The sequence below is a fragment of the Chroicocephalus ridibundus genome, chromosome 8 (assembly GCF_963924245.1).
Source record: "Chroicocephalus ridibundus chromosome 8, bChrRid1.1, whole genome shotgun sequence".
NCBI lineage: Eukaryota > Metazoa > Chordata > Aves > Charadriiformes > Laridae > Chroicocephalus > Chroicocephalus ridibundus.
The window spans coordinates 42,656,161-42,670,143 of NC_086291.1; the positions used below are offsets into that span (position 1 = coordinate 42,656,161).

The following is a 13,983-nucleotide window of genomic DNA, read 5'->3' on the forward strand; positions in this document are numbered from 1 at the left end:
ATTCTCTCTCACGCACTTAACATCAGAAGAAACACCTCCTTCTTTCTCTTCCACCCAATGTACCCATCGCCTCCCGGAGTTAATAGAATTAAATTCTTACATTAACGTTCAATTTGCAATTTTGGAGCCTTGAAACATCACCTGCTCTACATGAAGGAATAGTTTTTCTGGTGAGGTTTGAAAGTGGTATATTTTCAACAGAACTCACAGGGTTTGAAATCTATTACACTTTAAGAGGCATTTTACATCTCCAGGAGTGAAATGCTGCTTTCTTTGAAGGTTTTCACTCTGGGATATCCATATATCCATATCTTCTTTCCATAGTGCTTACAGTGTCAATTATACATCTCAAGATACAAGAAACTGGGCAACAAAATTTTAAAAGAAAGATGTGGAAAACAGGCAGTAATACAAGAAATTACATGGTTACACAGCGGAGGCGTTTGTAACTATTGAACAAACATGTCAGATACTTGGTGGAATCACTTGCAGGAAGTATCCTAATGGAACTGAAGTGTTTATTGGAAACCATGGTCTGATATGAGAGGACTCAGGGGTACAATCTGGGAAAAACAAGAACCAATGCAACTGCAGGGTAATGGCTCTGTAGTTTATATCTTTTCCTCTCTAGCACCAGGTATGTGAATTGTCTTTTCTTGCAAAAATCTCAGGCAATTATATTTCCAAAGAAGTCGAGCAGATGCTTAAATATTTGACATGGCACTTCCCGTTCTGCCTCAGCAGGTGCTTATTGTTCTTTTGGCACTGTTCTAATGATCATGTGACGCCTTTAAAACACTATGGTAAGCAGGAATCTTGCATATGAATATTAATGTTGTTGAAGTATCATTTCTGATTCATTTGTTTGATATGTAGAAAGATAGGGCTAACTATAAGAATGAACTAAACAGATAAAAATGAAAATGTGTCATTTTGGCCAGAACTCATGTAACAGAAATAATGAAGGCAAAAGCTAGTATGTTCTCATGATAATATTTGTATTGGGAGAATTCACATGTATAAATCACTGTTGAAAAAGTAGTTTATGCCAGGGGATGTGTACATTAACAGACATGATATTAAATGTGTGAAACACATGAATCTAACCAACCAGGTCCCATTTAAACAATTGTATCTTCCTTCTCCCTTCTGTGACATAGATAAATTGAGCAGATTAAAATCAGGAGTAAAGAGTTAGCAACATTTACCACAGGCCTACGGTATTTGGACAGACACTAGAAATGTAATTGAGAGGTCTTAAATTACTTTGTCACTTTAAGGCTTGATTATAAGTACTGAGTATCTTTCAAAAAATTCATCTTGAATTTCTGATGGAAGCTAGGGGATGGATACACAGGTTACTGGTAAGACTGAATTATCCAAGAGTTAAGGTTCCTGTCATTAGACTGAAAATTCTGAGTTCTTTTCCAATGTGGATGACTTTCCCCGTGTTCTTTCCACTATTATGACTATATCAATGTAAATCTGTTATAAGTTGCCTCACGTTAGAAGATCACTTTTTTTGTAATTTTTTACCTAGGTGCTCCAACCCTTCAGGAGTGAACAAGCGCTGACGCTATTAGATACAGCTTCCACCTATTCCAAGTCCTTCCCAAATAAGTCTAGACGAGTCCTTTGCAATATATAGCACCTTTCATGTATTTCAGAGACAACTAAAAGGAAAACTGGGAACATTCTTTCTGAGTAAAGAAGAAGAGTGAAGTGTCTTTGGTATTCTATATAGCAAAGAAGTCTGCGATTAATTTTATGTGCTTTCAGTTTAGCAGGTCTTTAGGAGGAAACATTATTTCATCTACATTCATATTATCTCTTTTTTCACCCTCCTTAAAAAAATAAAAAATAAAGACCTATTTTCTCAGTCTTTAGAAATGTGAAGACATTATTATTGTGGTCCCCTGTTCTACCCTGTTGCTTTCAACTCCCTATTTAATAAGATACAGGACATCCCTCATAAATTCTGTATCATCAGTGTAATGTTGCTTTGATGATATATTGCATGTTATGTTGGCATTGGCATGAAAGGACAGCGTGGAGCTCAGGAGATTATTATTATTATTATTATTATTATTATTATTATTATTATTATTATTATTATTATTGTTGTTGTTGTTGTTGTTGTTTTGTTGTTATTATTGTTATTATTACTGTTATTACTGTTACTTTTGCTTTAAGTGTTCTAAATTTTATTATATTTAGCAACTGAGAAAGACAGTTGATAATCTAAAAACTTGCCATTCATTCAGGATTTCCAGGATAATTTTTTATGTTGATAAATCAACAAAATTATATATCTCAGAATCATCTGCAAAACCAATAAATTACACCAAAAGTAGGAGTTTGCATCATACAGTTATGTTTTTGGGTGTGGAAGATAAAGATACTATTCAAATGATTTAGTTGCATTTAACTCATTGCCCTGGTTCTCAACTCCTTTCCAGATAGGATCTCACCACTGTCCCCTAGATGATGGCTAAGAGATTGAAGAAATAATGTTGACTTTCCACCCAGACTGTAATCCCCAGCTGTGTCTCCATCTGCTTTAGGCGAGTACTTCTATGACATTGGCTTCAGGTTTATCAGGGTTCCTTATAGACACAGTGCCTGCACCAGTGATTTGCCGCATCCGCACAGCGAGACATTACCGATGCACTTGGCTGCAATGGGTTTTTTCCCCCATTCTCCCTCTGCCACTTTTCCAGAGGGCAAAAAGTCCCTCTCTGATGGTGTTTGTCATCATGTCTGCATAGCTCTGAATCAAACATGGTATTTCAGTGAGTAATTACAAATGCTTTGTGTTTTGGATGATTCAGATATATGCTAGACATAGTGGGAGAGAATTTTCCCATGTAAATCTCAACAGAAACCGAGTATTTGATCAGAAGACCAGTAGTGACCCAAAGGGGCCGAACATCAGCTTTTCTGTTGTTGTTGTCCTCCTTGACCCATGTCAGTTTGGAACCAGAGCTGTCCTGGATACCATATGGCACAGTTCTGCATCTCTTGATGTTAAAATCTGTAGAGAGTTCTTGATCTGATAGTTTGGACGTGAGGTGTTCTGCCCTTTGGCCCTGGGCGTTCTGCAGCTGGTGACTTCTCCTCGGCCCTCTCCGCCTTCCACCTGGGGTTAGATCTCAGTGTCCTCCCTGCAGCTGAAGAGACAGCTATTTTGGCAGCACCCGTCTCTCTCCTTAGACTTGCCCCTGTAAGGGGTAAGAGTGAATCTCTGAGGAAAACAAAAAATCCACTTCTGGAACGGACTATACCTAGTAATCAGTTACTGTGACCCTTCTTGTAATGTTGAATAAAAGGGTAAACAGTGAGACTTTAACCATATAAACCCACTTACGGCTGATAGTGGGAATAATGACTTGGAAGCTCATTTCAAACCTATGAAGTTATTTTAAGTAGCTTTCATTTAATTTTCCTGCAGGTATTTTTATATATAAACTGTCCTTCTGATGGCTGTCTGCCTTGAGAGCAATACACATATGCTGGTATCATTTTACCTTCCATGGAATAATGAGGATCTCAACAGCAATAATGACCCTGGGCATAAAATGTAGATTAGACACCTCCAGCCCCCTTTTTGTTGCACCACCAACTTCCGTGGATTTTTTAAAAGAATATACATAAAATCCTCTCTCAATAGATAAATTATATTTTATATATGGTCCTGTATTGTGTAATACATTTATTACCCTCTGAAAACTCTCTCACAGTTGTATTGTTCATCTCTAATATAAGTCTTGCTGTCTCTTCTTGCACATCTTGATATTTTTTTGCTTTTTATCCATTTTCTTGGTCATCTGTATTTATACTCCTTCCACACAAGCAAATTCCATCTCTTTTTCTTCCTTTCTTACATGCTAGTTCTTTCTATAAGTTGCTATCTTTTTGCAGTGCAGTACAGAACAATCAAACCACCAAACTTTGTACTTTTTGAAGCAGGGATGTTTGAACATTTGAAAACCCACAAGAGAACGGCAGATCAGTAGTTCTGGCATTCTTCAAAATTACTCTTTCATTTGAAAGGAATAGAGAAACTATGGGTGGGCAAACCTAAAGTTGTAGTGTCTATTTAAGAATAATGAGGCTGTGAATGGAGGTAAGAAGTGTATCAGTAACTATTAGATGTGGTAAAGGCAGATATGTCCACTTACAGGAAAAAAAATGTGCTTTAACTATAGTCTTATATTTGATAATTGGGCTACAATTCTTATGCATCCAGGGGATTCTCAGGAACCCCAGAAGTCTGAGCATCTGCTCTCTGGATGTGAAGTTCCAGTAGGCACCAACCTTGGCTGTGTGAGTTGCACTAAATCTGAATATTCCAGCTGAAGTTTGGAATTCAGGCTTTTGTCCTGTAATCCACTTACTGCTTCCCGCTCAGTGCTTGTGATCAGCATGTTAAGTGCTTCTGTTGTTTTTCCACTAGCAGCAAGTGATGTTAATAGAGTGCGAGTAGCCTGATGGCTTCTCTGAAACAGTTTTCAGTAGATGGTAAACTGAAATCCGTGCATGGAGTGCTGGCTATACAGAGCATTAAAATGGGCTTTATTGGAAGCTCACAAAAGATTTTAAGTGAATATATTAATCAGTTACGCATTGCAGATTTTGCTTAAGTCTTCTTCTTTATCAAGACTCTATAGTGTGTATAATGTGATTGTTTTTCCTGGAGTCTTAGGAAAGCTATCACATGTACTTAATATTATAAACGTAATGGGCTGCATTCTTCATTCTAATTGGTGAAGCATGTGCATTCTTAAGGCAGATAATTGTTTTCAACAGGATGCCTTTGTAACTCAGAGAGCCACTTCTGCCCAGGCGCAGTTTCTTTCTTCGTCAAGAATCATTAGTAGTAGTAGTCTGAGGGATTTATAATGGCAATAGCACCTCCCAAACCAAACTTTAGGGCTGTTAATAGCTGTTACTTTTCCTTACAAAGTGTTTCTCTCCCCAGGCACCCTTTTGCCCCGGGACAATTAGTTAACACAGTAATCGTTAAGTATTGATAATGATCTGTTTGTCAGAGATTATTGTACAATGATGCCATATTCTCTAGTAATTGGATAAACCCATGCTAATTGTAGATAGTGTCAAAGGCCCTTTCTTGGAGGATCAAGCAGGCTTGCCATAAGCCAAACTGCACAACAGCTTTCGAAAAGCAGAGTAAATGGTGCACAGAACTAAGAAAAATATTTATTATCATGATATTTTCAGAAACATTCAAGATTTGACAGGTTTATAATTTTCAGAGATAGCTGCCTGTAAGGAAAAGAAATTAATGCAGTCACAGTTTTCAAGAAAGCAGGGGTCCTTACTGGTCCTTTCTGATACCCTTTCCTAGAATAACAGGAAAGAAGAAACCTGCACACACAGACATATAAATGTATACACCTCAAAATTGTGCCCATGTTTGGATCATAAAGACTTGCCTGTATATGCTCATGAAAAAGCTCAGATTGATTTTTTTTTTCCAGTTTGTGGTGCATTGTCCAAGAGGTGCATAATCTCTTCAAAGAGAATGTATAGTTGTTGATGCTCTAAGAATGAAACTGTTATATCCATATCAATTTTTACTTTCACAGACAGAAAGCTACTTCATAGTAAATTAGCTAAAATAATTTCCAGTCTCAGCAAAATGGATTACTTTGGGCCAAGTGCTGCGTTCATGTAGCGATCTGAGCAGTTTGACTCCACAAAGAGATGCAGGTCTGCTTGCACCTGCTTTGTAGTAAAAGCAGTTTATTCTTTTTCTGTAGAACTGTATACTTTAAAGCAACAAAGGTCAAGTATCTCACTGTGGCACGTGTTACATGATTTAAGAGAAACTACAATTGAGGGCAGGACAGGGCTGGCGGAAAATGCAGAGGCTGCTGGGAATAAAATAGAGACTTCAGTACCATGTTGTGATTTATGTTGATGTTCTTCAAGTACAAGGATGATGGTTATTAATAAAAAAAAATAATAAAATGAAACATGGATAAACAAAAGTAGGAAAGAAGTGTGACTTCCAAGAGAAGCCCTCATAGAATTGCTTAGTATTCCTTCTTACCAGAAGGTTGGTAAGGAGTTAAAATCATCACATGCCAAGTCATGACCATTATTTTCACTAATGTTCCGTGATTTAGATCTGTGTGTACAGCCAGCTAGCACACTGACATTTACTTTACAGGCATACAAAATTCATATATATTAATATATAAAAGTCAGTTGTCTGCCATATGTGGTTTATTCCTTTGAATCTCGGGCATCTTTTATGGAGAGATTAGAATATCTCTCTGGCTTGTTATTTTCCGTCTGCAATTTATCATGGGTAGTTTGTAGACTTTTTTTTTTTTTTTTTCTTTTTCTAAATAAAATCACAGGAACTAAAGTAAAATCCTACAGCTTTCAGGATGATTAGTTAATACAAGCAAGGAACATCTCTTTTCCCTGCTCTTCCTTTATGCTGTGTTTTGCTGTGTTTTAAAGTTGACTCTTGGTGATGAACTGCTGTCTTAGCTAATTTTAATATTAAGTCTTTTCTTCCAATTAATTTAAAAAAAAGTTTAATTTATAATTTTTACTTGTTTCTTCCAAAACAGCAGCTGTTACAATGCTAATTGTTAGAAGAATGCTTGCAAACCAATAAGCTGGTCAATATGGTTGTTTTCTGGACTACATCGAAAAGAACCACTTTGTTTACTAGGCCCAGATCATGGGATATATATTAAGCTCTAGGTATATATGACTAGTAGGCGTGATTAATTTTATGATGGAGAAAGCCTTTTTCATAATGCTTTTTCTTTTTGATGGAAATGGATCTCCATTTCCTAGAAAGTTAGCTCTAGCTATGCATGCAGAATTTGGAGATGGGACCAAACACTGTTTTAAAAAGAAACAGAATATGAAGATTCAGAATCTGAAGATTCTGATTCTGGATGACTTGGACATTGTTTGCTGCAGTTGTAAAAACAAACAAAACAACAACAACAAAAAACCCCAAACAAACAACAAACCAAACAATAAGATGCAGAAACAGAAAAATCTTTGTAAGGCAGTACAGACTGAAGACCTGTCTTCCTTATTTTCAAATAAAAGGAAATGAGGAATAATAGGAGACATGATGAAGTAGGGTAGAACTTAGCCCAGGCACTGCAGGAGCTATATAGCCATATTTCAATAGTGATTTTTGAGTGTTTTGAGACATCTCTCCTATTTTTTTTTTTTTATTATGATGAATCATGGCTTTTGAAGTTTCATACTGGCAGAAAAATTGTGTAAGTATGGAACATGTTGGTCCAATGTTTTTCATTTATTCCACCGAACCCAGTGTTGTATTTTACTGTTTACGTAGCAATAAGTTTCTGAGCTTTCTAACAGATAACAAATTTTATACTCCTTATAGGTATTTAAGTGGAGTGTCTGAAATTAATTTATTTAACCATCTGAGCTGTACACCTATAAGGAAACCCAAAGCCCACAAGAGATGGGAATCAAATATGTTTTCTACAAAGTCTCATAGTTCATAATTAAGTGACATATTTCTGAGAATTGAAACATCTTGTTATGGAAATTATCACTTAAATCTCCAATTTTACTGAATTCAGAGCACATATTATATTTAACACAGGACTAGCAATAAATGCTACATTTCTTTAATAATTCAGAGTAATTACTTCCTTTGTCTGTAGTACTGCACTATTTTTATCATTATTTCTTCAGGTAGTTCTCATGTTGCTGTATGCATACAAAAAATGAAAAAAAAATCTTTGTCATTCAAAGTAAAAATTTACTAAGGTCTATCTGTTGTTCCAAGTGATAGCATCTTTTCAGAATGAGCAGCTGTTTTTTGAACTGTGTGGTCTGCCTCCTCCTATGATGATGATTGTAAGAGGTGACGAGTGCTGAATAAAAATCACAAAGTTCTCAATCAATTTAAATGAATGTGAGAAAATGAAAACACATCACAGCAGAGCTCTAATTTGTTAAAATAAATTCAACAAAATGTTAAAGGAATTAGTGCTGTGAAAAGGAAATATGCCGGTCATTCACTGCAAGTTACATTTTCAGGCTGATTCATCATTTAACAGATTCTGTCTTAGATTAATCTACAGAGAGGGAGCAGGTTAATGTGTATTTAAATACTTACACTATGTTGTAGGATTTATTAAGTGATTACTGCAGTTCTGTACTTTATTGAAAAAGGAGAATATTAGAAGAGGTTTTTTTATTATAGAATTAAAAAATTCACTTAGTTTCCATTTCTCATATATTGCTTGGTTCCAAGTCCATTATACAAATTTCTGTCTTCTGCAGAAGTGATTCTGCAGTAACTCAGCATGTGGTATTCTCATCACATCCCATTGAAATATGTTCATGGAAACCATGTCCTTAGAAAAATACAATATGAATAAACAAGCAGGAAAATGACTGTGCCCTGGCTAGTTGGGCAGGGCTGTGATTTAATGTGCTTACCTGAAATTCTTCTTGGGCTCCATTCAGTTTTAATACTAATCTGTCATAAAATCTAAGGAGTTTCAGACTGCTTTCAGCAGTATTTGCCATCAAGTAAAGTATGAGGTCAAGTGGATATTTTATTATAAATGGAAAATTATTTGAACATAACATTGCAGTTGAGTTGTTGCCACTTGATAAATTTATACAAGAACTCTTGCAGGCCATTTTTGGGTGTAATTCATCCTTTCAGCAGCAAACTGATCCTTGCTAATGTTAATTGGGATCCTTGCATATGTTAATGCTCACGTGGGTTATCGGATCAGGATGGCAAGGCCCTGGCCAGTGGGTGAGTCTCCTTTACAGGTGGCCTGGTGGCAGCATCTTCAGCTGTTTGGGGTGAAACACTCTCCTTGGCTGTTTAGCTGAGTTCTTGTAGTCCAGGTGGCCGGGGGGAGAGGGAGGGAGGGAGTGCACATGGGCACAGCTCTGACACCCAACTGAACCACATCATAAGGCAAACCTCAATTTCATTCTCATCTCAAAACCGTAACTTTAATGCAATGGATCTTGCCATGTATTCCTGCATTAAATGCTGCTTTTAACATTTAGGGTCAGAAAGTGGGAAAAAAAAAGCGAATTGTACGCAGCCAGGAAGAGCATTGCTGTAGAGAGAACCTTAAGGCATGCGAACTTTTAGGTATAAAACATAAATTCTTTATAGATCCCTGTCTTTGGCAGAACGTTTTCCATTGTAGAGTATTGTGTTTGTGTGCTGTCGGTGCCTGTGGTATTGATTTCTGTCAGCGTGAACGGCATTCCCAGCAAGCCTTTTTGTCCTTGTCTTCACCACCCTGTGTTAATCCAAGTCCCTCTGGATTGTCTGTTTTGTTTTGTTTTAAAAGCCATGTAATATCATTTTACATGTTGACTGCCTCATTATTGATCTAACCACTTCCCTTCTTTTTTCACTCTGATATTAACTTAAAATGTGGTAAACTTAGGAAAAAAGACTATGTAAACACAAGTTGAACGGATATACCGGAGTATTTTAGAGAGGAGTTTCCTCTGGTGCTTTGTTCCATGATGTTGGCTCATGAACTTATTTCAAGGCCCAGAGAGGAAAAAGGAATGTATTGCTCACCTGCTGCAAAATTAAAAGTGATTTCCCTATATGCCTGGCCAGTACCAGTTTACATTTAGAAGTGGTCAAGAAAACGTAGTTATAAAAAAAAAAAATAATTATAGTTGCTTGATTACAGGTTTGTTTTAAATAATTATTGTTTCATTACATTTAAAAAAATGTAGAAGGCTTAGATGATAATTCTCCCTCGCTTGACGTGAAATACCTGTCATGTTTGAGGATATGTTTTAAGCAGTGTGTTCCTGTTGCTTGGTAAATGGTTGTGGAAACTTGCTCGTGTTTGCAGATCATTCTTGGTCAGTTTTAGTGTAATAAAGAACAGATTTCAGAGAGGCATGATCTCATAGAGGTTTTTTGTGGTTTTCGTTTTTTTTTTTTTTTTTTTTGTATTTTGGCACATATGTAATATACAGTAGTCTTGTCTGTGGTGTCTGGAGGCAGCACCCTGTAATTGGTATTGCCGTACATTGTCAGGTATGACATCCATGGCATCTGGCTGCATGTAAATCCCGTATTAGAACCTCTGGCCATCATTTCCAGCCTGACCATCAGTGTAGTTTCGAGCATTGATTTGTCGTCACTTCACTCTGCTTTTGTAAAGACAACAGGCATTCGAAAGCCATGCATGTGTAAATCACTGTCTGTTGGCCTTTCACAAGTGATGCCCATGATCTTTACTCAGCAGTTACGTGTGCCGTGTAACCTGGTCACAGAACATGTGTAGCCACACAGCAGCCGAGCTTTTCTTCCTTAGAAGCTTTCCTGCCCCTTTTGCCCTCTGTGGTACAGAGCAGCTGATGGCAATCACTATAAACGTTAATTGTGAACTGGCTGGCAAGGGCATAATCAAAAAAGAGATGAATTAGAACAATGATCCACCATCTAGATTTTTAAACCAACTGGTAAAACTGTACCGTTAATTAATATGAGGGGAATATAACAGGAAGACTTTAGTGTCAAGGGCTCTAACTGTTAAATTCTATACATACAGTGTTAAAATGAGATAGCTGGAAAACATGCAGAAAAAAAATTTTCAGTAATGATGATGAGGTAAACAAAAGTCTGCACTGAATTAATGTTTCAATAAAATGCCTAAGTAACATATGTCTCAACCTGGCTAGAGTCCTAAAGTGGAAGTAAAAGACTTTAATTACGTGATTGATGGGTACTTCAGGAGAGAGCTCAGAATTCACAATGACTGCAAGGTCATAAGTGCTGTCTGGTAAAGGGGAAAGGAAACTATGGTAGGAATGAAATAAGAACTGAGCACAGGTGACAGAGATGGCCATCTGCACTGGAGAAGCAGTCAACAGCACACAGAAGCACTGTTCGATCTGGTGTTATTACTTTGTAAGAAAATTTAAGAGCTTTGTGCTTGGCTGTCTCACAAAAAATTATGCAAAATATCCAGCTGCTTCATGCAATGTTCAGGGACTATAAAAGTTTGGGATTTTTTGCTAGTAAACCACATTGGGAAACCACAGAAAAGAACTTGTTCTACGAGAGTAAAAACCCCACCCTGTTGATTGGTGACTGTTGCTGACACTAAACGTTCCAAGGCAGTTCATAATAATTAGAAATATGTATAATTTTTGTTGAACCATTCTTGCGAAAGTAGTTGCCAGTTTTTATGTAAGGGTGGTAGCTTATGTATACATAGCCGCACATTTCTGTTTAGGTGCTCTATCATGTAATCTGAGGTTCTGATCCTACACATGAAATCATGTGAGAAAAATGATACAGCCAAATCCTGGTCATGTTCTCCTTAAATGCATGTGAACTAGAACTTAATCTGTGATTCTCTGTAAGAATTGGATTCAGTAATTACTATCATCATCATTATCTTTTCATTCTCTTTTTTTTTGTTTTTTTTTAGCTGTGGTGCTGTGGCCTGTGCTCTCACAGAGGCAGAGGATTTTTTTTTCTGTAAACTCTTTAGTTGATTGCAAGTTTATTTGCTATATTGCTTTTTATTTCCAGTAAGGTATTGATAGCAAAGCCTTTCTTTTTGTGCTTCATAATTTTTAATATCTCAGTCTTTCTGTGGCTGTTAACTGCGTAAGCCCTTTCTAGATGTTGCTGTCCCATTCAGTTTTCTTCTATGTTAGCCTTTGTGGCACTTCTTGTTATGGCAAGAAGAAAATACTATACTTTTTGAAATATTTTTTCTTCTGTATCTTGTGGCAGTCACTGAATATTTGCTGTTAGGAAAAAATTAGATGTCTGAGGTGAATTTACAGAATCTAGGTTAAATAATGATTACTTGTCCCAGTTTAAATTGTGTCCCAGATTTGAACATTATGTTATATAGTCAAATCGTATAAATTAATGGTGAATCTGTTTCACAGCTGATTTATAGTTTCCCCCGAGATGATACCCTATTAAATTATTTTGATCTTCTACAGTTTCATGTGTTTCTCCCTTTGTTTTTAGAATTCTCTTTTGTTTCCAATGGCTATAGGCAAAAAACAGGTAGAAATGTTACTTTGCTTAGGGAAGATAGAGTTTTTCTGAATAATTTTGAGTAATTTGAAATATTTTAATGTTCATGGCAGTATAATACAGCTTATTAAGTAGAATTGGGAAATTGGAAATGTTGCTTTCTGGGTCACCACTTCAAAAACGCCTACATGCAAAAGTAACTTGTGTTTTCCACAATTATCATCACTGTTATTCTCAAATAATGGCTGAGATAAAAATGGGCCAAGGAGCCAAGCTGCCTTCTCAGCATTTAGTATAATTCATCTAACTCAGGTATGGGAAGCATTATCAGTGCAGTGTGTACCTATTCTACAATAGCAATTTGCAGAACTCTCATGAGCTTACATAAATAATGTATTGCCAAATAAAAGCACCCCTGCTCTGGAAAACATTACATCAATTTTAGTCATTTTCTGTGTGTCAAGTATAGTGCATTTTGTTAGGATAACCTTAACTAATATTTTTATTTTAATGAGTTGGGTTGATAGAAATTTCCCAGAAAGATATTTAAGGTTAAGGTCATAAAGGCACTCAGTATCACTGTTGGTGAACCAGTTTGTAACGTACTACATCATGTTTAGATAAACTTAAAGCAATAACATTCTAAGTAACTGGGGATGTGGACAAAGGGAAGAAAATAAGGCTCTGAAGCGGAGAGGTGAAAAGAAGCAGAGGGAGTGGTATGAGACTTTAACATCGTCTTGTTTGTGTTCTGAACAAGCAGCGAGGCAAAGAGATCTGAAAGTTTCTCTGAACCTTAAAAGCTGCTAATAGCGGAGGTGGCTTTGGAAGAGTTGAGCCACTGCCTTTGGGTGCCACATGGTTCCCAAAGGCAAGTAGAATGACAGTGCTCTCTCGGCACCCAGTCTTGGGTTAGAGTCAAATTGCTCTCTGTGGCCACTGTTCCGGTGGCATGCATCTTTCCATTTTCTAGAGAGCTCTCTAACTAGGTGTTTAGGAAGCAGAGAGTCTAAAGCTTTCTAGAAGAGAGATATTTCAATATGTTTGGTGTACTAGTGACAGTAATAGAAGAGTTATATCATAATCGGTGGTCTTATGTCATAATGAAATTATTTGCAATTACATTTATACATTTGCACATTTTGAGCAACAGTCAAATAATCCTTTAAAATGAGCTTTGTTTGTAGAACTGGTGCACCAGTCAGTGCAGTGTTTTAGTAAGAACTAGTATGTTTGGAATACTGTAACTATAACAGAAAAATAATTTGAGTGCAGTGAACAAAACCCTGGCTTTTCTAACACATTTATGTTGATCTTTACAATTGTATATTTGCCATAATAAATAACATTTATATCATCTTGGAGTTTATTATCTTGTCATTAGGAAAAATACTTCATTTAAAGATGAAATTTCATCCGAAATGTAACTGACATACAAATCTGGTATAAAGATGAATCGCAAAAACTTGAGTATGTTTGCTGAGGAGGGGGATATGACTGGTAAAATAGGGATTTCTGTTATCTTGATTCCCACTGCAAGTACGAAAACAGATTCATTTAACTGTAGACAGTCTCGTATGAGTTAATCTGCACTGAAAGCACTGAGAATCGTTCCACTATATAGTCGTTACATAAAAGACAAGATGGTGGAATCAAAGGAAGGCACGGAGGTGACAGCGACCTACTTTGCTCCATCAGAGGAATGGTCACAGAGAAACTGCTATAAGATCCAACATTGCAGGAGCTATCCTTGAAAGTGCAGAAAATAACAGAGCTTGTAGGACTCTTAATCTCGAGTTTGTGACATTAGTAGAGTAGAAATTAAAAAGCTATGAGTCACTATTAAAACATGCTTATACATCATTTAATCATGATATATTTAAAAAGTGGGATGTCTTCGGCTCACAATTGACTGCTGTTATTTGTCCGACTGGATT

General features: G+C 36.6%; 1 protein-coding gene across 45 annotated transcripts in view; it reads left to right on the forward strand.

Annotated features, from left to right (window-relative positions):
* RBFOX1 (RNA binding fox-1 homolog 1) overlaps positions 1-13,983 on the forward strand; it is a 908,679-nt gene that overhangs the window by 228,285 nt on the left and 666,411 nt on the right. The window lies entirely within an intron of this gene.